Raw genomic sequence first — 24,759 nt, 5'->3', positions numbered from 1 at the left:
TAAAGTGGGTTTATTGCCCTCTTACCACTCTCTTCTCAACCTCCTTTTCAGACCCAGCCAATCTGGTTTATTCCTCCCTTTCCTTCTGAAGAACTGGAGCTGAGGGGCTATAGGAATCACAATGAGAAATGTGAATGTATTTCACAAACTGTAAAGTGCCTTAGAAATGCAGAGCAATGTGCCAGAAAGAGCCTAAGTTTTCAAATCAGACTCATTTCTCAGGCCAATCACACAGTCACATGACAAAGATGGATGCTGTAAGGAACCCTAATAATAATATTTATTATAACAAGAGCCAGCATTTATTAAGAGCTGTTAAATAAGCCCTGGTAAATGTTTGTGTAAATTACCTCATTTAATTCTCACAATCACTATATGAGGCAGAATTCTATCATTACCCTAATATTATACATGAGAAAACTAAGGCTTATAAGGCTATAGTCATCTGCTCAAGCTCCCACAACCAAAGTGGAAGAGCAGAGCTCAAACTCATGTCTGACTCAAAAGCCCCTACTTTAAACACCAATGACTTCTTTCTCTGAAGTTCTTTTAAATGTAATCAATCTCTACTCTCCAAGACCTGAATCCCTCCCTCCCACCCTGACCTCGTCAAACACATCAAAAGCACTGCCTAAAGCAGTCTCCTACAAAAGGAGTGAATTCTGAAGAGTTGACCAAGGAGAAGTATTAGGGGACCAAGACTCTAGAGAACTTTGCCATTGTCAGCTGACTGCACGGCAGACAGTTACATGGTGCTCCTATGAATTCCTTTATCCTCTTTATTGAGATAGCAAGTGTGGGGAAATAGCAAGTGTGGGGAAAACTATGAGAATAAATATGGTACTTATTAAATGAATGAAGCACTTTATCTTTTTAATCTTCTAATTCCATCTTGAGGCACTGATGATGGGAAAAAGTGCCTTGGACAAGCCCTGAAATTATGTATTTTTTAATAAGGAACCTCTTCTGAAAAAACTCAAGGTGGTGGCAGTTAGCTCTACCTAATAGTCCCTGTGCTGCAATATTTAGAGGGAACCATCTAAAACATAAAACAATCCATCAACATAATAGAAAGTAATTAACGTATAAAAAAAAAGTGACCAAAGGATTAAAAGTATTCATCACACATCAAGGCAAGCAATATTCCAAAGACCCAACATCTATTAAAAAGCAACTAGCAATAAACAAAGATCGTATCATACAGTTTTACTGCATGGCAATTTATGTGTTCCACAATATGGAATTGGAGAAACAGAGGCATAATTAGAGCACAAAGAAGTGGTCAACACAGAAATAGGGAAAATGGGTTAGCGCCATCTTTCTCAGTCACCCATGCATGGAATGAACACCCACTGAAACACCATGCTGGACTCTGAAGACAAAATCAAGTGAGATTCAATGCAGATAGACCCTCATCAAACTCACAGTCTGCTGAAGGGTCTACATTGTACTATGTGATAAAAGCTTTAAGAGGGGGAAAGTACAGGCTGTCATGAGAGCTCAGAAGCAACTCAGACTAAAAGGGGTTGGCAAAGGCCTAGATTAAAAAAAAAAATACCCTTCCATTCAACAGAATCATTAACCTGAGGAAAAGATACCATACCAATACACAAAAAATGAACAGGAGTTGTCTCTGAGACATGGGATTGAGTGATTTTAATTTTCTACTTTATATTTTTTTGCATTTTCTATGATGAGCATATACTACTTTTACAATCAGAAACAAAATAGTAAATGTTACAATTATAAACAAAAAAGGATATAGAAAGAACCACCATACAGGGCTTAAGAGTTTTAGGTAAGAGAAAGAGAGGATCAGTTTTCAAAATGTAGCCTATGTTAAGTCATCTGGCAAAATTTATTAAGAACACACTATGTGCCAGGTGCTGTGACAGGCTGTTGGAAAAAATAAGTTGAAAATATAACTCAGACACCTTCCTATGGCAGGCTAAATAATTTTTATTTTAAAAAAATAATAAGGGGCGCCTAGATGGCTCAGGTTGTGATCCCAGGGTCCTGAGATCAAGCCCTGTATCGGACTTTCTGCTCTGCGGGAAGCCTGCTTCACCCTCTCCCACTCCCCCTGTTTGTGTTCCCTCTCTCACTGTGTCTCTCTCTGTCAAATAAATAAACAAAATCTTTAAAAAATAATAATAATAAAAAGTAAGAAACCTACAATGAGCTGACAAATTTGGAGCTGAACAACACTCTCCAGAGCAGCCTCTAAATCAAGGAATGCCCCCAATTCAGGTTTCAGAACAAAAAGAAAAGTACTCCCTGTAGCAAAACGATTCCTCGACACAAATGCAATTCATGAAGACCAACCAGACTCCAGAGTTCATGTCTCATGGCCTCTGCGTGACTTGATGGCTCCGCAAATGCGGGCCAGAGTCTCAAGCTCAACATGTCCAAGGCCGATTTTCTTCATCAGCTTGTCTCTTATTCCATGTTCCATCTCAGTTAGGGCTTTCCTCACCCACCCTGTCACTCAGGCTAGGGACCTTACTTAACTCCTCTGTCTCATCAGCCTCCAACTGCCTCTGAAATGTCTCTCAAATCCTTCCCAAACCTCAGCAGCACAGCCCTAGTGCAAGCTTCATCAGGCCTCAGTGAGACCACTGCATGCAGCAATCTCCCAACTATCTCCCTGTCTCTCAAATCTCTTCTCTCTTCCAAACTTGTTATCTCCCTCCATCGATCAATGTGGGTTGACTCAAATCACTGGCCCAGGCCAGTCACCAACTCAGAAAAAAGTATATAATATCTCTCCCCAGTGTCAGCATGCCTGTTTCTTAGCAGGGCATTTAGCACCCATCCCATTCTGGTCCCAGTGTATCATTGCTAGAGCAGACTGAATGGTAGTTAAGAGCACAAGACTTGGGGTCAGCCAGATCCAGGTTTGAATCCTACCTCTGCCACTTCCTTAGCCTCCTGACTTTAGACATCAGGCAAGTAACTACACCTCTCAGAACCTCTAATTCCTTACTTGGAAAAGCAAATAAGATGTATATAGAATGCCTGGCACATAGTCACTGAGCAAGAAATGTACCCCTTCTTCTGTCAATTTCAAATGTCTCTCTTCCAAGAAGGTAGAAGTCCAAATTCCCTCTGCTTTGTTCCCTAGAAGTTTAACTTGCACAGCCTTATGGTTTTAGTTTTTCTCTACCTACCCTCACCACCTCCTTCCCACCTTCTCATGCAAGTGTGAGTTATGCAAAGGGAAAAGCTGTGCCTCACTCATTTTGCATTCTCCTACGGTGTAGAATGTAGTAGGGGTATGGCATTAGCTTAATTAGCTTATTGAAGGATTCCTTAGAGTATCTTTCATAATGGACCCACCAGACCTAAAGACCTACCACTTCTCTCCTGCCCCAGGTAAACTGGCTATACCTCTTCTACTTCCCAGATCTTGTTCTTTAGGAATCCCCTTTCTTCTCTAAAACATATTCAGCACCTAATAACAAGCCTGACATATAGTAGTTACTTATACATACTGATGGAATAAATGATTAGTATTCTTTCAACACATGATTTTAAATACCTGCACATTATAGCATACAGAGGTACTATCAACCCATCCCCCCACTGTTAAATATGGACATTGTTTCTAATATTTCACTACTATAAATAACATTCCCATAAACATTCTCTTATATAAATGTTTGTGCACATATTCCTCAGAGTAGATCACTGGGTCAAAGAGTATGAATGTTTTGGGGCTTGCGATACATACTGATCAGTCTTTTGAAAACCATCTTTATGGCAATCATGAAACAGCAATATTATGAACCACAGATCATCCAATTAATAAGTAGTTCATAAAATGCAAAAGCTTAAAAATTTAAAATAACTTCAGTATATAGAATGTGAATTGATACAGAATTGAAATATACAGAATTTGAACATGATGATGAATTAAAACATTATATCTATAACCAGGTTTTCCCCATCTGATCTCATTAATTGAAATAGCATACAATTTGCTACCTATCATAAAATTAATTTCAAAATTATGCACCTGATAGTTTCCAAAACAGGGAAAGCAAGAAGAACAGACAGTATTCAGTTCAAAATAATCTTGAATTAAGAAACATCCATATAAAGTGAATTAGCTGGGGGCACCTGGTGGCTCAGTCAGTTGAGCGTCTGACTCTAGATTTTGACTCAGGTCATGATCTCAGGGTTGTGAGATCAAGCCCCAGTGTTGGGCTCTGTGCTCAGTGTGGCGTCTGCTTGAGATTCCTCCTCTCCCTCTGCCCCTCCCTGCTGCTCCTGCTCTCTCTCTCTCTCTCTCAATAAAAACATAAATAATTAATTAATTAAAATCTAAAAAAAAAAGTGAGCTGAATTAAGTCTCAAGGACAGAAGGTTCAGTTAGCAGCAATACTTAACATCAAGGCTTGTCAATAATAAACAATATCAGATCTCAAAACTGTTGCTAAGTGTTCAATTTCTCTATCAAGGGAAAGAAACAGAAAGGATAGACAGCTTGGCTTCTGCAATTAAAGAGACAAAAAGCAGGCAACATTATTCCATTAGTCACAACTGCACAAGCAGATCATTATATGCAATTTTAATGCAGAAATAAATATATCAGTGTATGCAGACAATGTAATGATGCAAATTGATAAAAGGGTTATTTGTAGCCTTCAAAAGTTAAAACTCTCTTAAAGGAATGGCTGCAGTCCCATTTCACCAGTATCTTCCTCCCTAACTCCCACAGCAAGGATCAAAGGATGCCATATTCTACCAATTTATGGCCTAGTCTTTATTTTATTATTTATTATTATTTTTTAAGTAGGCTCCATGCCCAGTGTAGAGCTATAGTCTAGTCTTTAAAAATATGGTATCCACACTTCGTACAGAGGTCTGAAATCATCATTACCCTGATGATGATTAAGGGACTTTGTTTGTTCAGAGTAATGATTTTGAACAGAATCTGGCCTATAGTCTAAGCCAGGTTTAACTGGCTATGAGAAATAAAGAAGGTGTACATGGGGAGGGGGGAAAAAACGAACCCAAACACCAGACGGTAGCATTTTACTATCAATAAAATGCTGGCTTTATGGGCTCAGAGAAAGAACTCACTTTTTCACATTCAAAATGGTAGCATTGAACTTATGAATAGATTTTGTATAAAATTCTATGACAAATCTATTCAGAGCTAGGGGCTTGGCTATGTAGTGCTATCTTAACCCTCAATAAATCTGGAATGTTTAAAGGCTATTAAATTAACATTTCCCTCATCTGGCACCTGTAGTCAGGTTAATTTGTCAAAAACATTTCTACAGTTTGTCACTGGACACTGTATTTTCTGACAAGTTAAGTTTAAAATAAAATTGACAAAATCTCATTAATTTCTTCTGAATCACCAACCTTGGTTCCATTAAGCTTTTATTATTAGGAATGTCAACTGTCACTCTTTCTTTAACAAGGTCAAGTTCTGATGTGGGTACTTCCAGGATCCTTATTATATTAATAGGAGCTAGTAAAGCAGTGCAGTGTGGTGGTTAAAAGCATTAAGTTGTGTAGTCAGAAAGACCTGGGTTCAATTCTCAGCAATGTCATTTATAGTGTGTCCTTGGGCAATTTTATTTAACCTCTCTGAGTCACTATTTCCACACAGAAATAGATTATAAAAGTTCCTCCTCATGGAGTTGTTGAAAGGATTCAATGATATACTGTGCATATTAAAAGCACTTACCACTGTGTCTAGTCCATACTGAATGCTCAAGAAATGTTGGCTGTTTATTAGGTTTCCTTCCCCCACCCTGCTTTTACATTCACAGACTTAAAAAACAAACACTTTATTGCCACTCATAGACTTTTAAAATGGCAAGGAATTTTTAAGACTTGTCCCCTCTAAAACATTTTCACCAAGTGGCTGATCTACAACCTCTCCCGAATACCTTTACTGATGAAGTCCTGCCACCTTCAGAGGCGATGCTTTGCTTCAGTCTCTAGGCAAACAGTTTTGATGGCTGAAACATGTTTCCGTCTACTGAGGTACACTCTGCAGATTTTACCCACTGATCTTAGTTCTAGCCCTCAGGACACTGAAACTAATCTACCTCCACTTCCACAGACACCCTTCATGTATCTGAGAGCCTCAAACAAAATAACTTCATTACTAAGTACCATGGAATGAGCCAGACTATTACTATAACACAGCATAGAAAATATCACTTCCATTGGTTTTTCTTAGGCTAGTGATTTTCATAATTTTTCTTTCGACAGCATCTATGGCAAATGTAAATCTATAGTCCTGGACCCAAAACAGGAAAGGGGGTTGTTGCTCTCAGGAAAGGTTTTCTCTATTAAAAATAAATCCTCCAAATTTTGATGCACTGACAGGGCCTTCTTCCACTTTTGAAAAAAATAAAATGCCTACAGCTCTTGGTTTAAACAATCTGTTATCAAGTGAAATTTGAGTAATAGCCTTGAATAATTCTTTTGTTTCAAGAAATCAGCTTGTTCAAATACAGGTAAGACATTTTACAAAATGGGGAGGGGGGAGGATGAAGGTAAAAAATGAAAGCCTACCCATAAACTGCATCAGGAATAACAACCAAAGTCTTATATTCAGAAAGCAGTTCCTGATACTGTCGGTTTTTACCGTGGTGGGTTATATTTGCTCGGTAACTCTTTGCAGAGTCTACAGAACTGGTCTGGACCATGGCCCTGCCAGCCTTGAGCTGTGCAAACTTGGGCAAGCCCATAACCTCTCTGAAAGTCAATTTCCTTAGCCATAAAACAGAAATGAGAATGGTAGGGTGTATAAAGTAAAAATAAAGCATGTGAACTGCAAACTGTTATACAGATGTCAGTTATTCATTATTGTTACCCAAGTTGTTAATCAGACCAGGCAGATCTTTAGATAAATCGTCCCTTCAAATAAACATAAAACTGAGAAGCAGAGGCAATAGGGAAAGGTCTCTATCTCAGTCATTAAGAGAGAGAAGCCATTGTACCCTCTTCTCATCTAGCCGGGGGATGGTTACAGCACATGCCAGAAGGTGCTCTCACACAAGTACAACCCAGCCATCTTAAAGCATAATGGAATGTAAAGTGTCCACTTTGAATTGTCATAGCCATTGTGGGATTCTTTAGATCATTAATGTTACACAGCACTTTGCATTTAATTATACAAACAATGGCTTCTATAATGATGATAATATCAGGGAAAAGTAATTTGCACGAACTAAGCCCCACCACCTAGGGTAAGTATAGGGACCTCTTCATTATTAAATCATTTATATAATAAAATCAATATGCTTTAAAAGTAAAAATAGGTTTTTTAAAACCATAAAGAAGAGTTACATGTTTTAAACTCTATCAATTACCATAATATAATGAGTCTTTTTAAGATTTAATATCAACTTTTAAAATTAAAACTCAATGGAGAATGTATACTTGGCTCCATTACTAGATGATGTATCTCTAGAAAAGGTTACAGTACAGCTATAATCATTCTCCTAAATTATATGGAAAATTTGGTACAACCCTCCACTACGCCCAAGGACAATTTGATTCCTGAGATAGTGAAGTATTTTGAGAATATAAAATTGTGTAAATATTGAAGGTCATAATTCAGGTGCATATATCCTATTCATTTCTTGTAGGGCTTTAGTTGATTAAATATTACAAAATATTAAATGTCAATATACACCTTAAAAATTTTATTCTGTGTCCTTAATTCTGAACAGTTTTTAAAAAACCCACAAATTTCTACACAGTAGTATGTTCATGACTAAGTGTTTTATCACTTTAAGATTCAATATTTCTTAATGATAGAATTCAAAGATTTTACTGAATCATTATTTAGTAAGTCATAAAAACCTCTTAAAATTAATCTTTCATGCACATCTAGCTTATCCAAAGTTAGAATTTAATTAGATGGCCTTGCCACAAATGGGCTTACTACTTTATTTGTTCAATCAGTATATGTCTCTTCAGTAATTATAATTAATTCAAATCCCTGACGCACCTCCTAGCAAACAATGTAAAAACATCAGACAAAATGGAAATAAATAGCTTTGCATTTCTCCAATTACGACATTCACTTTCATCCTCAAAATGCACATGTGAAATAACTGGGATAGGTGTTATTCTATATAGGAAAAGGCCACACAAAGAACCTATACCTCTGGTGACAAAGAAAGATGCTTGTCTGCAGCAGAAAATATATTATGTTTTTGACATTATGAAAATGATACAATGGCAAAGAGCCATTTGAGAAAGTTTGGTTTTAACAGTTTGCAAATACATGTTGAAATACAAACAGCAGCAAGAAAAAGAAGAGCTAAATTATTATTTATCTACATCTTTTTTTTTTTAAGATTTTATTTATTTATTTGACAGAGAGAGACAGTGAGAGAGGGAACACAAGCAGGGGGAGTGGGAGAGGGAGAAGCAGGCTTCCCGCAGAGCAGGGAGCCCGATGCGGGGCTCGATCCCAGGACCCTGGGATCATGACCTGAGCTGAAGGCAGATGCTTAACGACTGACCCACTCAGGTGCCCCAATTATTATGTATCTAGAACAACACTTCCTGTGGGAAAGAATCACTTCTAAGTATATACAAAATTTACAATTGAGAAGCAGCCCAAAAAGTCTGTCAGGCCTTTATCCCACATGTCCCTCAGATACAATGAAAGGAAAAGTGGTGGCAGAAAACTTCATTTTTATTCATTCATTCATTCATTCATTCATTTATTTTTGGAGAGAGGGAAGGAGACAGAGAGAGTGAGAGTGCGAGCAGGGGGAGGGTCAGAGGAGGGAGAGAGAATCTTAGGCAAGCTCCATGCTGAGCGTGGAGCCTGACATGAGGCTCGATCTCACAGCCCTGAGACCATGACCTGAGCCAAACTCAAGAGTTGGATGCTTAACTGACTGAGCCACCCAAGCACCCCCCCCCCCCGAAAACTTTATTTTTAAAACCGAGAGGACAACAGGATCCCCTGGATAAAACTGTCAGCACTGAGTAGTTTAAAAAATAAAAGCCCTCTGTGAGTCACACTGCTCGCAATTAGGTAATCAGCCTAGCCATACGAAGGAAAGCTAGCCAGCTACAGAGTGGACAGCCTTAGTGGGAGGTGGGACTAGGCATGAAGACCCCATTCCTCTGAACGCAGCCCCTTGTGCTGGCCACCACAGTGCTCTCTGCAAAGGGCAGGTCACAAGTACTGCCTGCCATTTGTTGGGACACCTACCAGGGTCCAAGTACTTTTCATACATTATCTAATTTAATGTGCCCAATAGTCCTATGAGGGTTGCTCACTCCCTTTTAAAGCTGAAGAATGAGAGATTCATGAAGTAGGCTGCTGCAAATCCCTCAACAAGTGGGGAACATCATGCTAACCTCGGTCTGTTCAACTCTAAAACCTTACCCCCTTGCTGAATTTTGTCCCAAAGAACTCTGGGACAGGCCCAGGTTATTTAGGGAAAGTCACAATGACTACTGGTTCATGTTGCAGCCACTGTTTCAGAACTGGGAGTCCTGGACGGTGGATCGGAAACAGCCTTCTGGCTGAGACCCACACGGAAGGTCTGAGCCACTCCTCCTGCTGCCCTGCCTGTCACATGCACATGATGCTCTGCAGAGACCACTGCTACTACAGAGGGACACTAGGGTACCTGCTTCCAGGAGCAGTTACCTCTTGTATATACAGGCAAAAGGCAGAAACTATTTTGGATTTCCTTGCCTTTGGGCTCATACAAGGGGCTCCATAAATCCTCACTGGCTATGTTTCAGAGGTAAAACACATGGCAACACTAGATCCACAAAGAGAAGGCAGAACCCTCTGCTCCAGTTTTCAAAAAGCAGTGGTCAAGTACCAAGTGAGGAGCCCCAGAGAATCCTTACTCCTGGATTAAAAGTCTTATCAGTAATTGTGAGGTGTATCTATTACTAAATGTGGCTACCCAGGTGGCAGTACCCAAATGTGCTCTGATGATGACAAAGGAGGGAAATAACAATGCGGTCCTTGGAGAGCCGGGCAAGCAGCGTATGACATCAACATGGCATCGAGCTCCAACACAAGCAAAAGGTCTGATGAGACAAAGGCTAATCTCAGGTTGCAATTCTCTGTGGAAATGGGCAGCCCAAGACCTGCTCACTTGCAGAAACTGACAAGGCACTCGGGTACCTGGGTCTCCTGGGTTTCTCCTCAGCCCCCTGGCATTATTTCCCTTGTGTTCATCCTGAGTCTTAGTCTAATCTCCTCTGAGGTCCTAACTAAACCAGACATAGGGAGAGTCGGGATTTTATCTTATTAAAATAGATATGGCTAATTTGTCTTTTCAAATTCATTTTAAATTAAATTGGATTTCCTCGGAAGGCTGGTAGGTCAGTTCCCCTGCTGTGAATGCAGGACAAAGGTTAATTGCACGCCCTTCACCAGCTCTTCTGCTCTCCTGGGCAGGCTCTGATAACCTGCCCCCGAGAGGTGGGGAAGGCTTTGGTTTATTGGGTGATAATGTTGCCATTAAAGCCATTTACCATTATGCCAAGAAACATTTTATTTTTTTTAACTAAATAACAAGATATGATAGCAATAACAAGAATGGAATGCAATTATGTTACCAACTGATGGTTACTTATTCTCACGCACAAAACCCAGAGAATAGGACTTAACCTATTTGCTTCCCTAAAAGGCCCCAATACATGCAAAAGTACACGCCCTCCCTACAACAAACTGTTTTCTGGTTCCAGTGTAAAATTCCATTAACATTTTCACTTAATTTATCTTATTTAAACTGTCTATGTTCATGAGACTTTAACCCAGTAATTCCCTGTTATACAAAGCATAACAAAGTATGAATATTTAAATACAATGTAAATAAAACACTTTATCAATTATATTTTTGTATTCTAAATTAGTGACTTCACTTAGCATGTCTGCCTTGCACAGCACCACACTATTTTTCAATTAAAGGTCCAGATGTTTCAAAGGCTCCAGTAGGCAACAGCAGTTATGAGAAATGCTTTATCTGCATTGTAATCATCACCACCACATCAGCTCCAGGCTGCATTAACATGCTCATGTTTTATTCGAGCTCCCTTTCTAACAGAGCAGGTAATTATACAACACAGCAGAGAAACACAAGCCTAAGAGCTGGACAATTTCTGTACAAGCACCCACCTGAGCAACACATTTTCATACATAATCTTAAAATTTGGGGGGGGGGGCTGCTTATTAGAAACAGTGACCATTCAGAATAATTTTTTAAAAATAAGAGTGAATCACACACATACCAAATTCGGCCTCAAATTCTCTCAAAGTGTAGGATACCTTGCACAGACACATTTATGTATACTGAAAACCAACTGGAAGTTTGTGTGTATAAAAACCACTATCATTTGTTACAATCTAAATCATTTCTACTCATTTTTAATGCCAGTGTTATCTCTTAAACAAATCAATTCTACCTTAATCTTTTTTTTTAAAGATTTTATTTATTCATTTGAGACACAGAGATACAGAGAGAGAGAGCATGAGCAGGGAGAGAGGCAGAGGGAGAAGGAGAAGCAGGCTCCCCGCTGAGCCAGGAGCCCGATGTGGGGCTCGATCCCAGGACCCTGGGATCATGACCTGAGCCAAAGGCAGATGCTTAACCATCTGAGCCACCCAGGTGCCCCTCTACCTTAATCTTGCTATCCAAAAACGACAATTCACCTGAGCTGAGACTGAGCAAGTATAGCAATTATCTCTGTACCTATTAGATAAAAAATAATATAAGGGCAGAACAAAATGCAATTCTGACTGCTGCAACAAAAATGCTATTGCATTTATTACTAAATTAAATTACTCCCTTTCCCCAAAATGGAAAAGAACACCCTATAAGAAACACTGTTAGGCTTAGTAAACATAGTATAATCTAATGGGAAAATATAGTTCCTCATTGTTAAGAAAAACTAACAAAATTCACTTTAAGTATAATTTTAAAAATTATTCTACACATATTTTTGTATTTTGAAATATTCCAAGAGGAGATGTCCTAATGAAGATGCTATTCAAAAGATAAATGCCTTTACAAACATTAAAACCTCTGACGGGTCAAATCCTGGCAGGTAACACTTCAGCATCTGAAAGCAGACAGCTTCCATTGCTTTCTGAAGGAACTTAGGTGGAACATTTTTAATACATCACCATGTCACTTTTTAATGTGCCCCAATCTATTAACCATATGGCAAACTAACAGGGATTTTTAAAATATGGGTTTTATGGTTTTGTGCTGGTGATTAATTAAATAAATAGCCACTGTTTCACAAATCATCCCTCTAATTAGTCTAAAACAGACACTGTGTTCACTGGTACTGCTGCCATCTGAAGCTCACAGAAGGGCAGGAGTGGTGCGGCACGGTCGCATCTCTGCACCTTGGAGCCCACCGTGGCAGACTCCACGGCTGGCATCCCAGCCTGCCACCCAGAGGCAGAGGTGCCATCTCTGCAGGTGCTGCAGTCAGCTGGAATCTGATTCCAGCTGCTCAGAAAAGATGTACTCCTTAATTATTCTCCCTCACCCTAAAGGAAACAATGGAACAACAAAGGAATAAAAGTGCAACCTCCAGCTGCAAACAGACGAGGTTTCACCAACACAGTTCCTAGACTGAGTAAGAAAGTTGGTTCTGGTTATCTAGTTTAGGAAAAACTGTGCAGCTAGGTCAAACAGGCTTTCCTTAGAACTCAAAATATGTCATTCTCTTAAACTCAGATATTAAGGAATTACTTCCAAATCTTATTATTTAAAAGACTGAGAAGGTCACTCTTTTAAAAGCTGATAGGAATTCAATCTAACTTGTTTTAAAATAGCATATTTAAAAAAAATGGTAATTCCTCTGAAAGCAAATTAAAATTAGAGGTAATTTTTAGTGCCAGAAAAAAAAAAAATCAAATGGGAATATCTCAAGAATCCAATTTTCTTCAGGAAATACATTAAGTAGTTTCTTAATCTTGGTATTTAAACTTCATTAGGTAGGTTTAGAGAAAGGAAGGGAGGAAGGAAAGAAGGAAGGAAGAAGACAGAAAGTGGGTGGGAGAAACAGAAGGAGGGAAGGAGGAATGAACAGAGGGAGGAAAGGAAGAAGGAAAAGAAAAGGGAGACAGGCAGGGGGAAAGGGAATGGGCAAGGAAATGGGAAAATTCAGTAGAGATAACACACCCAAGTGTGCTACAGAGTATTCTACAGAAAGGCTGTCCTCATTTCCCCTCTAGGAGACCCTTTCTAATAATGGGAGGAAATGGGATATAGTAAAAAAAATTTGGCCCCTGAAGCAAGATAAAGGGTCCTATGTTCTTGGCCCAAATCATATAATCCTGTTTAGCCTCAGTTTCCTTCCATACTATACAGGATTTTAGCCCCTACTCTATATAAATTATATAGGGACACTGAGATGCTGTGGCTAAAGCATCTAACACATTCCTTACACAGAACAGATGATCAATAAACAGCGGACATGATGGTGGCCAGGAGAAATGGGTTGAAGGCAGACCCTAAGTTACTTATTTTCACCCTACAGCACTTTTGTGAAAGAGCCTATGTAAGTACAGCCAACATTGCACATGCTATGTTCCAAATACAAGAGAGAGTGACAAAAGCACAAAATGTACATGAACACAGAACTACCACATATACTCACCATACTGAACAAAACCCAAATCACCATCAACTAAGAAGAAATTTAATCTTTATTGGGCACAGAGATAGGGGAGGGTGTTTCTCAGACTGTTTATGTGGAAGAAATTAGAGGGAAAATGAATGAGCTTTCTGAACGTGTGGAGAAAAAGGAAGCCTCTTGCACTGTTGGTGTGAGTGCAAGCTGGTGCAGCCACTGTGGGAAACAGCGTGAAGGGTCTTCAAAAAGTTAAAAATAAAGAACTACCCTACATTCCAGCAATTGCACTACTGAGTATTTACCCAAAGAATACAAAAACACTAATTCAAAGGGATACATGCACCCCTATGTTTATAGCAGCGTTATCTACATTATCTACAACAGCCAAGATAATGGAAATAGCCCAATGGTCCATCAACTGAAGAATGGATAAAGAAGATGTGGCGTGTGCGTGTGCGTGTGCGTGTGTTTTAAGTATATGTTAGTTGCCTGCCTATTTTGATAGGAGTATAATTCATTGCATTCTTGAGAACCTTCACTTGTTTTTCCAGTTCATGCCTACTTACTGTCTCAGTCACTATAGTATTAGGAGAAACCATGTGGAATTGCCATTTTTGTAGGTTATAAACCATGACTGTCAGCAGTTTCATGTGCTTCAACTTAATGTGAGAGAAACTATTTGAGAGTCTAATATATGCCAGAGTGCCTACTATGCTAATTCATTCATTCTTCCCAGCTTCCCTATAAAATATATATTACTTTCACCGTTTTGGGAAGGAGAAACTGAGGCTCTCAGAGATGAACAAACATGCCTGAATTTACACAGCTAGTAAGTAGTAAAGCCAGATTTCAAGCCAGATCTTGTTGAATCCAAAGCTCAATCATTTTCTTTTTTTCAAAGTTTTTATTTTAATTCCAGGTAGTTAACATACAGTGTTATTTTAGTTTTAGGTGTACAATGTAGTGATTCAACACTTCCATACATCACCCGATGCTCATCTTGACAAGTGCACTCCTTAATCCCCATCACCTATTTCAGCCATTCCCCCCCCTCACCTCCCCCCCTCTGGTAACCATCAGTTTGTTCTCTATAGTTAAAAGTCTGTTTCTTGCTTTGTCTCTCTCTTTTTTTCCTTTGTGCTCGTTCATTTTGTTTCTTAAATTCCACATATGAGTAAAATCATATGGTATTTGTCTTTCTCTGACTGACTTATTTGGCTTATCATAATACTCTCTAGCTCCATTTAATTCATTGCAAATGACAAGATTTCACTCTTTTTTTATTGCTGAATAATATTCCATTGTGTCTGTGTATGTGTGTGTGTTTTAAGCAGGGCTTGAATGCACGACTCATGAGATCAAAACCTGAGGTGAAATCAAGAGTTGGACACTTAACCGACTAAGCCACCCAGGCACCCCATAAAAAGAGTTTTTTAAGACTGGCTCATGATCCCAATAATATAACAGCTAGTATTTATTAAATACTTACAACAGGGCAAATACTATCCCATATATTTGATGTCTATAATACTAGCTTAGGTAATCCCAGAACTCAGTGAAACAGATTCAACTCTTCTCCCCATTTCACAGAAGAAATGGAAGCCTAAAGAAATGAAGTAACTTGCTCAATGTCACACAGCTGATAAAGCCATGATGTCAACCTGGAGCTAACTTTTGAGCCCGAAGTCTTACTCACCACTTAAAATTGCCTCTGAACACTGCAAAGCTGCTTGTTTTGCTTTTAATAAAATTACGGGTGGACAAGGGACTAGAATAGGCATTTCTCCAAAGAAGACATATAAATGGCCAATAAACACATGAAAAGATGCTCAACGTCACTACTTAGAAGGAAAATGCAAGTAAAAACTACAATGAGATAGCAATTTACACCCATCAGGATGGCTACTATCAAAAAACCCCAGAAAACTGCAAGTTGGTGAGGATGTGGAGAAACTGGAAACCTTGTGCGCTATTGGTGGAAAAGTAAAATGGTATGGAGGTTCCTCAAAAAATTAAAAATAGAATTACCAAAGGACCCAGCAACTCCTCTTCTGGATATATACCCAAAAGAACTGAAAGCAGGGTCTTGAAGAGGTATGTGTACACTCGTGTTCCCTGCAGCATTCTTCACAACAGCTAAAACATGAAAATAACCCAAGTGTCCATTGACAGATGAATGGATAAGCAAAATATGGTATATACATATGATGTAATGTTTCTCAGCCTTAACAAGTAGGGAAATTCTGCAATATGCTACAACATGGATGAAACTTGAGGATTATGCTAGGTGAAATAAACCAGTCACAAAAAGACAAATAATTGTATGATTCCACTTATATGAGATACTTAGAGTAGTCAAGATCACAGAGACAGAAAGTAGAATGGTAGTTGCCAGGGGCTGGGATGAAGGAGGAAAGGAGAGTTATTGTTTAATGGATATAGAGTTTCAGTTTTACAAGATGAAAAGAGTTATGGAGACGGATGGTAGTGATGATCACACAGTAGTCGCCCCTTACCAGCAGTTTCACTTTCTACAGTTTCAGTTACCTGTGGTGAACTGTGATCCAAAAGCAGATGAATTCTCCTTCTGAAACACTGTCAGAAGGTCAATAATAGTAGCCTAATGCTACATCACAATGCCTATGTCACTCACCTCACTTCATCTCATCACGTAAGCTTTTTGTAACTTCACATCATCACAAGAAGGGTAAGTACAGTAAGATATTTTGAAAGAGAGACCACATTCACATAACATTTTTCTTTTTTTTAGTTTTACAACTCATTTAATGGCAACTGGTAATCATCAAATTATTATTTTCTTTTTGAAAATTTTTTAAAGATTTTATTTATTTATTTGACAGAGAGAGAGAGAGAGAGACAGCGAGTGAGGGAACACAAGCAGGGGGAGCGGGGGAGGGAGAAGCAGGCTCCCCGCCGAGTAGGGAGCCTGACGCGGGGCTCAATCCCAGGACCCCCCAAATTATTATTTTCAAAGGTTATTACACTAGCTGTGCCGTCATTTCTCCAGGATGACCAGATACCTAGAGTCACAGACATTTCCCACATACGATGCACCATATAAATTAGACTTGGTTTATCACCAGCATTGATAAAATCAGACCTAGGGAAAGAACTAGGTCTGAGGACACATGCATGGTCTTAATAGAGCAAATGTTTGGCCTGCCCTGATTATTGTAAAATCAGAAGAGTGAGAATATTCATGAACTTACAGTATATTGTTATAGTTGTTCTATTTTATTATTAATCTCTTACTGTGCCTAATTTATAAATTAAACTTTATCGTAGATATGTATGTATAGAAAAAAAAAACCTATACATATAGGGTTCAATACTATACACAGTTTCAGGTATCCACTGGGGTCTTGGAACAGATGTCCTGTGGATAAGGGGGGACTACTGTAAGACATTATGAATGCATTTAATACCACTGAACTGTACATTTCAAACTGGTTAAGACAGTAAAACAAAAAACAAAACCACAACTTAAAAAAAACTAACAAACACTGTATGGCGACAAGAAGCAATTTATTTACAAATCACTTTCTGGGCCTTCCAAAGGATGGACATATCAGAAGGGAAGCAAGCCCCAGCAGTGAGAGTATTTCATATCAGCCCCTGCAGTGACTAGGATGACAATACATTAAAAAGCTCCACTGTAACCATGGCATTCTAGGAAACCACTTCTCCCATATCACAGTGTTATTTAAAAAGAAAAAAAATGCAGACACGCTTCGAAGTTTCCAGGAAAAGTCCTAAAGTTTTAATCAAACAGCTGCTGTGTTCCCATTATGTTATAGTTAAGCCTTTTCACTCTGTGACAAAGGCAGCAGAGCTTTTCGTTTATTTGTTCATTTATCTACTTATGTTTACGTCTTACTTCCTGAATCCTTTCATGTAAACAGTGAACAAGTCATCGCAGAAAGGGAAATGGCACCGACAGTGGATGCTATGAATCCACTCCCTTTAAAAAAAGAATTCAAGTCAAGGAAATCCCCAAACGCCATGCTTTCAAAGCCAGGATTGTAAAAGCAATCACATTTGCATTTAAGGCTTCCTGGAGCCGCCTCTGTGGCACCAAAATGCACCAAAGATAAAGAAGATGTTTGTGCTAAGTTGGGAAAGTGGAAACATCAGCATTTCTGCCTTCAGCCCATTATTTCTGCTCGCCAGACAGCACCTGAGAAAGCATCAGGAGTGGTGTCTTCCATGCAGCCACTGCTCCTGTAAAGCCTGTGCTCAGGGGTTTCCCTGGGGTTTCCTTTCCGACAATTGCAGCAGAGATTCTGAGAGGAGCCCAAACAAGCTGCCTTCACCTTCCCGTAAACTGATATTTCCATAGAGGATTAAGACAAACGTTTCTAATAAGCCAATTTCCTTTACTAAAAAACTAAAGTGACAATAGTAGTACCAAGAGAAATACACAAAGACAATGAATAAGACACACTTTTCTTGTCTTTGGGCATGCAAAAATATAGAGCAAAAGGTTAGATGGAGGTGGGCTACACAATTCCCTCTCATATCTGATGCTCTACACTGGAGCCTAATGAAAAGTTATACAAGAATTTCATTGAGGCCTGGTTTACCAGGGGGAAGAGGCAAAAAGTCTAAATGCTTCATATAATCTGATATATGCTGATGCTGCATGGTATGTATTTCCATATTCTTGTTTATTACAAATTTTTCTATTCAGAAGAATGCAACTATATCTCTTTTCTAGTAAGGTATTTCCAGAACTCTGGGGATGCCAAACAGTTCCTTGTTGAACTGGTGAGAATGAAAATCCCTAACTATCCTTGAGGTCCCTATAGAAGGGAACAAGCATCCTTCTCCTAAAGTAAGCTAGGCAGCTCCCTTGGGGTGCAGGAAGTCAGAACTCCCTCTGACCCAAAGGGGAAGGGATATATATGCTCCTGAACTAACTGAACAGAACACAAAAGAAAAAGCCAGAGTAGAGAATATCCTTACTAAATCCAAGTCTTGGAAAGCTGAGGGGAGCCAGAGGACCTTTTTGGCTTTGGTCACCTGCCAAGCTTCATATTGCTTCTCGCATCTTCTAATACTGTGGTACCTTTCTTGCTTTTCCCTTTATGGTTGTGTCTGCCATATACCCATATTCAGTTTTACACTATTACATGTATAATGTGAGATATTTCACATTTAACTCTCTGTATTAACACCTTGAACACTTCCGGAAAGAGAATGGCTAAAATTAAAAACAGCTAACATTTACTCTATGTGTCAGGCACCAGGCTGATCCCTTTACATATATTATCTCCTTTGATCCTCAAAACTGCCCTTACTTACCCCCTTTTACAGATAAATAAATATTAAGAAGTTAAAGAAATCATTAAAAGTCACACGGCTAGTGAGAGAACTCAGATGGAAACCCAGGTCTGATGGGACTCGAAAGACCACAATCTTTAACTTACGATAATTCTCCCCAAAACCAATATATTTTTAAAGGTTTTTCTTTTGGAGGGGAAAAGCCTCGTATTATACTCTGAATCAACATTTTCATGAAATCAAGAACAATGACATATTTATGCATAAACTGTCTCTATCTTTCTCATCCTTCTATAATACTCTTTCTACGACAGTTAAGACAACCCATTAGAAAAAATGTTCTATTTTACTAAAGGACTTCTATTTCAGCCATATGGCAAAATATGTACCCTGACCAACATTGCACAGACTCAGAAAATCCAGTGAAACCCAAAGAGAAAAAGAAAAAATAATCTGCATCTAAACATGAAATTGCACATACACCAGGTAAATACTAACCAAATGGAGCTGGTATAGCTATGTTAAAGGGGAGGGGGGGTCACTAGAGATAGAGTCACAAATCACAAATAGTTCAATTTACCAGGAAGAAATAATTCTGAACTTGTATGAACCTAAAAACATAGCCTAATATGTAAAAGAAAATCTGTCAGAACCCTAAGGGAAAACAGGCCATCTATCAACGCAGTGGAAGATTCTAATGTATCTTTGTCTAATTGATAGTGCAGGCAGACAAAAAAATACCAATAAAGATACAGATTTTAACAGAATTAACGGGCTTGACCTAATGGACAGATTTAGAATCCTGCAACCAAGAGCAGCAGTTGCTCCAGTATTTTTTCCTGGTTCACAGGTAGTATTTATGAAAAGTGGCCTACATTAGTGGACATAAAACCATGCTCAACAAATTTCAAATAATTGGTATCATTAGGCCATATTCTCTAACCACAGAACAATAAAATTAGAATCAATAACTAAAAAGCAAAATTATAGAAACCTAATAGGTTTGGAAATTTATAAACACATAAATAATTCATGTATCAAATAGGAAGTAATAGGAATTAAAAATATCTAAGGACAGACATATCCAAAAAATGTGAGATTATGAGATAAAGCTAAAGGATAAAGGACCTGCACCTCCACAGCAAGTAAACACTATAATGATCCCCCCAAAGTATCTATGGCCATTTTGCAATCATACACTGACAAAGAGGAATACCACACTTCAAGAACTGTTGGACATTGCTGAAGCTAAAAATGGACCATGGCTATACTACAGTCCCACTCAGGAGTGGCCTTAAAAGACAACAGTGATAGGGAATCTTCCCAATAGTCAGAGTTCAGGACAATGTGTTTGTTCATCTTCTTTGTGTCAAAGCAAAGGCAAGTGTCAGGAGGTTAAAATATGTAGACTCTTGGGAACTTGGACCTCAGCAGAGTCCTCATTATCCTACCCAGTAAGAGTGGCTCACTGTGCCTAAACTGTGCGAACAATGGTTTATGCTGAACACCTCCCTTCCTTCTAGGACTCTGGAATTTTGGTACATGCTAGGCAGAGGGTGCCCATGTGACGAGCTTCCAAAAGAAACCGTGGGCACTGAGTCTCTAATGAGCTTCCCTAGTAGATACTATTTTGCCCATGTTGACAAAACTCATTGTTGGGAGGAATTAAGCATATCCTGTGTGACGCCACTGAGAGAGGACTCTTAGAAGCGTGGACCTAGACCTGATCCCATAGGCCTTTTCCCTCTGTTGATGGTACTTTGTATCCTTTTGCTGTAATAAATCATAGACATGAGTACAACTCTATGCTGAGTCCTGTAAATCCTCCTAGTAAATCGCTGTCTGGGGGACTCCCAACACACACTTGCTTTAACTTCAGCCAGTCTCTTTGTTATTGGTCTCTCCAGTGCTGGCACAATGGACACATGAACAGAGTAGCCATGGTGGCAGAGACTGAGGCTATATATAGGACCAACACCATTATCTCCCACTCACCAAGGCTGATGTTGCTCCTGCCTACTGTCAAATATCCAACCTGACAGCAAAAGAGAAAAATGCTGAGTCCCTAATACAGCATCATCCCTAAGAAGACCAACCAGCCATTTGGTGGCAAGCTGAATGCACTGGACCCCTTCTACTCTGAAAGTGGTTTTGGCAGAGACCAATACTTATTAAGTATGGGTTTGCATTTCCTGCCAGTAATGCCTCAGCTAGTACCAGTATCTCAGAGTGTTTGATCCACCAAAGTGGTAGCCCACCTAATATTCCACCGGACTGAGGAATCCACTTTATAGCAAAGGAGATGTAACAGTAGCATATCATACATGGTCATATCATACACGACATGACCCAAAAGCATATCATACATGGTCATATCACACACCACATGACCCAAAAGCTGTCCATCTAAAAGAGTGATTGAACAACATGTTGATGGTACAGATAAGGCACTAGCTCACAGATGACACCCTGTTAGGCTGGGATGCCATTTCCAGGATGCAACATATATACTAAAAATCAACAACCATTATACGGTATTATGTCCCCAGCAGATAAAATACATGGTTCTAGGAACCAAGAAGAAGCAGCATGATTAGCTATTATTCCCAGTGACCCATTTGGGGAATGCTTCCCATCTCTAGAAATTAGGGCTCTGTGAATTTAGAGAACCTGGTTCCCAAAGGGAGAACACTTCCACCAAGAGACACAGCAGAAGTCCCACTAAATGTTAAACTATGGCTGCCACTCATGCTCCTTGTGTCAAGTGCTATCAGGCAAGAAGAAAAAGCACAATCCTGACAGGAGTAATTAATTCTCATCAGGAGAAGGTAGGGCTGCTGTTACATAACAGAGGCAAGAAGGAACACATCTGGCCAGTAAATCTTCTTGGGCATATTTTGTTCCTCTTTTGCCCAATTTTGATGGTAAATGGACAAATGAAGCAGACACAGCCTTTGAACAGGGACTTGGACCCTCAGGGATCAGGGTGTGAGTCATCATACCATAAAAGCCATTGGGAGCAGCAGAGATGCTAACTGAGATTGAAGGGACTAAAATGGATACTTGAAGAGGTGGATGAGTTTCAGTTGTGTCCTTAGGAGCAGTTGTTCTTAGGAGCAGTTGCAGAAATGCGGACTACAGTTTATTCCACTAACCTTCCTTGAATAAGTTTCCCCAAAGCAAAGAAGCCCACCACAGATGTGAAGGAATGGTCCCAAAATTTTAAGAAACAAATAAATACAAGTGACACCAAGGGTAGACTGGCATGGTCCCTGGCTGCACCACCCAGATGCCATCTTCAGGAATTAAGGGTATATTCTCCAACTGCTGGGATGGCTGCTATCAGCTGCTAGTCCTTTCCTGGAATTAAACAGGCTGATAGAGCCACCTTGCTCAAGACCACACCCCCTTTTCAGGGTGGCTAGCATTCAATGATAAGTCACATGCAAGGAATACAAAGGCCTGGCCTCTTATCCCATCTTATCTTATGCGGCAACCCTGAAGTGTCATCCTAATTTCAGAGTGCCCCATGGTGCCAGCACTACAACTCCTCCTTCTACCCAATCCTGTTTCCTCCTCTTCTCCCCATAGATGCTGATCCAGAAAGCACTCTCTAATAACTAATTTCCAGCATGTGTATCTCCACTTCAGATTCTGCTTCCCATGGGACCTAACCCGCTACAACAGTTTATTAGCAAGTTCTAACAAACATTCAAAAACAGATAATGCTACTATTACCCATATTATTAAATGGTACCGAAAAAGAATAATTCCTAAATCACTCTACAAGGCTACCAAAACTCCGTATCAAAACCTGAGAGTATGAGATAGGAACACTACAGGCCAAGTTTACTTGTGAACAAAGATGCAAAAATCCTAAAGAAAATATTAGCAAACCAATCCAGCACTATATAAAAGCTAGGATACTTGATGATGAAAGTTTATTTTATTTTGTCATATGCAAGGTTGGTTAAACCAAGAAAATAAATTTATATAATTGATCAGATCAAGAAATTAAAGGAAAAAATAATATGGCAGTATACATATAGAAAGCACTCAGTACATTCAACATTCACTCATGATTAAAAAATGATAATCTTAGCAAACTAGGAGTAAAAGGGATCTTTCTTAATCCAACACAAGCCATCTACCAAACAACAAACATCATTCTTTTTTTTTTTTTTTAAGATTTTATTGATTTGACAGAGACACAGCGAGAGAGGGAACACAGGCAGGGGGAGTGGGAGAGGGAGAAGCAGGCTTCCCGTGGAGCAGAGAGCCCGACGCGGGGCTCGATCCCAGGACCCTGAGATCATGACCTGAGCCAAAGGCAGACGCTTAACGACTGAGCCACCCAGGTGCCCCAACAAACATCATTCTTAATGGTGGAATATTGAAAGTATTTCCTTAATATCAGGAACACAACAAGATTACTTTATTCAGCATGGTATTAGAGGTCTTAGCCAGCTCAGTAAGGCAAGAAAAAGAGAAGTAGAAGGGTTAGAAAGAAGACAGCAAGACTATCATTATTTGCAAATCACTGACTCCAGAGAAAACCAAAAAAGGCATGAAACAGGATTACTAAAAGTTTACTAAGGTTGTTGAAATTAAACCAATTCAGAAGAATCAACTGCCTCTGTTAATGATGAAAATCTCTGTTAGGTGAATAAATACAACTGGGAGGAGGAGGAGGAGAGGAACAGAGGAAGAATCAACTGCTACTTATAAACACTAGCAACAAACACACACTATGATTTAAACGATATGGGGAGCAGAACCAAAAAATATTAAGGATTTGTAAATCAATCTAAAAAAGACATGAGACTTCTATGGAGAAAATCATAAAATTTTATGAAAGACATTTTTTAGATCACTTAGGTAAATGAAGAGATATACATGTTTAAAATAGTAAAGATATAAATTCTCCCAAATTGATCTACAAATTCAGTCCAATCAAAACCTCAATAGGAATTTTTTAAAAACTTGACAAGCAGTTTCATAATTTATATGGAAGGGTCAAGAATATACAGGATGCTCATAATTAAGAAAAAAAGAGTTTAAGGGGCATGATTTACCATATATGAGAAACTGTTTTAAGTCTGAAATAATTAAGAGAGTGTGATATTAACCTAGGGAAAACAAACCACTGGAAAAGGAGAGCTCAGAACCAGTAGCACACAAAAAGGGAAGTTTCGTATCTACATGACTGAGCTAGCACCATGGAACAGGGGGAAATGGGACTTAAATAACTAATGCCCAGACAACTGATCAACCACCCAGAAAAAAAAAACTGAAATTGCACCTTTACCTCACACTACATGTCTTAAAAAAAAATAAAAATAATTCCACACAGATTATTTAAATACAAAAACTTAAATACAACATATGAAAATATCTTTATGATCTTGGGGTAGGGAAGGATTTCTTAAACAAGACAAAAAAAGTTTAAGTAATGAAGCAAAAGACTCATAAATTCGATACATTAAAAATAAGAATTTCTGGGGGCCTGGGTGGCTCAGTCGTTAAGCATCTGCCTTCGGCTCGATCCCAGGGTCTTGGAATTGAGTCCCGCATCGGGCTCCCTGCTCTGCGGGAAGCCTGCTTCTCCCTCTCCCACTCCCCCTGCTTGTGTTCCCTCTCTTGCTCTGTCTCTCTCTGTCAAATAAATAAATAAAATCTTTGGAAAAAAATAAGAATTTCTGTTCATCAAAAAACACCACAGGGCGCCTGGGTGCCTCAGTCGGTTAAGCGGCTGCCTTCAGCTCAGGTCGCGATCCCACAGTTCTGGGATCGAGCCCCACGCCGGGCTCCCTGCTCCGTGGGGAGCCTGCTTCTCCC

At 39.2% G+C, this 24,759-nt stretch overlaps 1 protein-coding gene and 1 non-coding gene across 8 annotated transcripts in view; both read right to left on the bottom strand.

The window, feature by feature from the left end:
* MAPKAP1 (MAPK associated protein 1) overlaps positions 1–24,759 on the bottom strand; it is a 233,063-nt gene that overhangs the window by 132,500 nt on the left and 75,804 nt on the right. The gene's annotated exons all lie outside the window — the stretch shown is intronic.
* LOC113935194 lies at positions 16,710–16,841 on the bottom strand. The gene has a single exon (XR_003523946.1). It is a non-coding gene; the product is annotated as a small nucleolar RNA SNORA72 (small nucleolar RNA).

This window comes from Zalophus californianus, chromosome 13 (assembly GCF_009762305.2).
Source record: "Zalophus californianus isolate mZalCal1 chromosome 13, mZalCal1.pri.v2, whole genome shotgun sequence".
Taxonomy (NCBI): domain Eukaryota; kingdom Metazoa; phylum Chordata; class Mammalia; order Carnivora; family Otariidae; genus Zalophus; species Zalophus californianus.
This window is presented reverse-complemented; position numbering and strand designations above follow the sequence as displayed.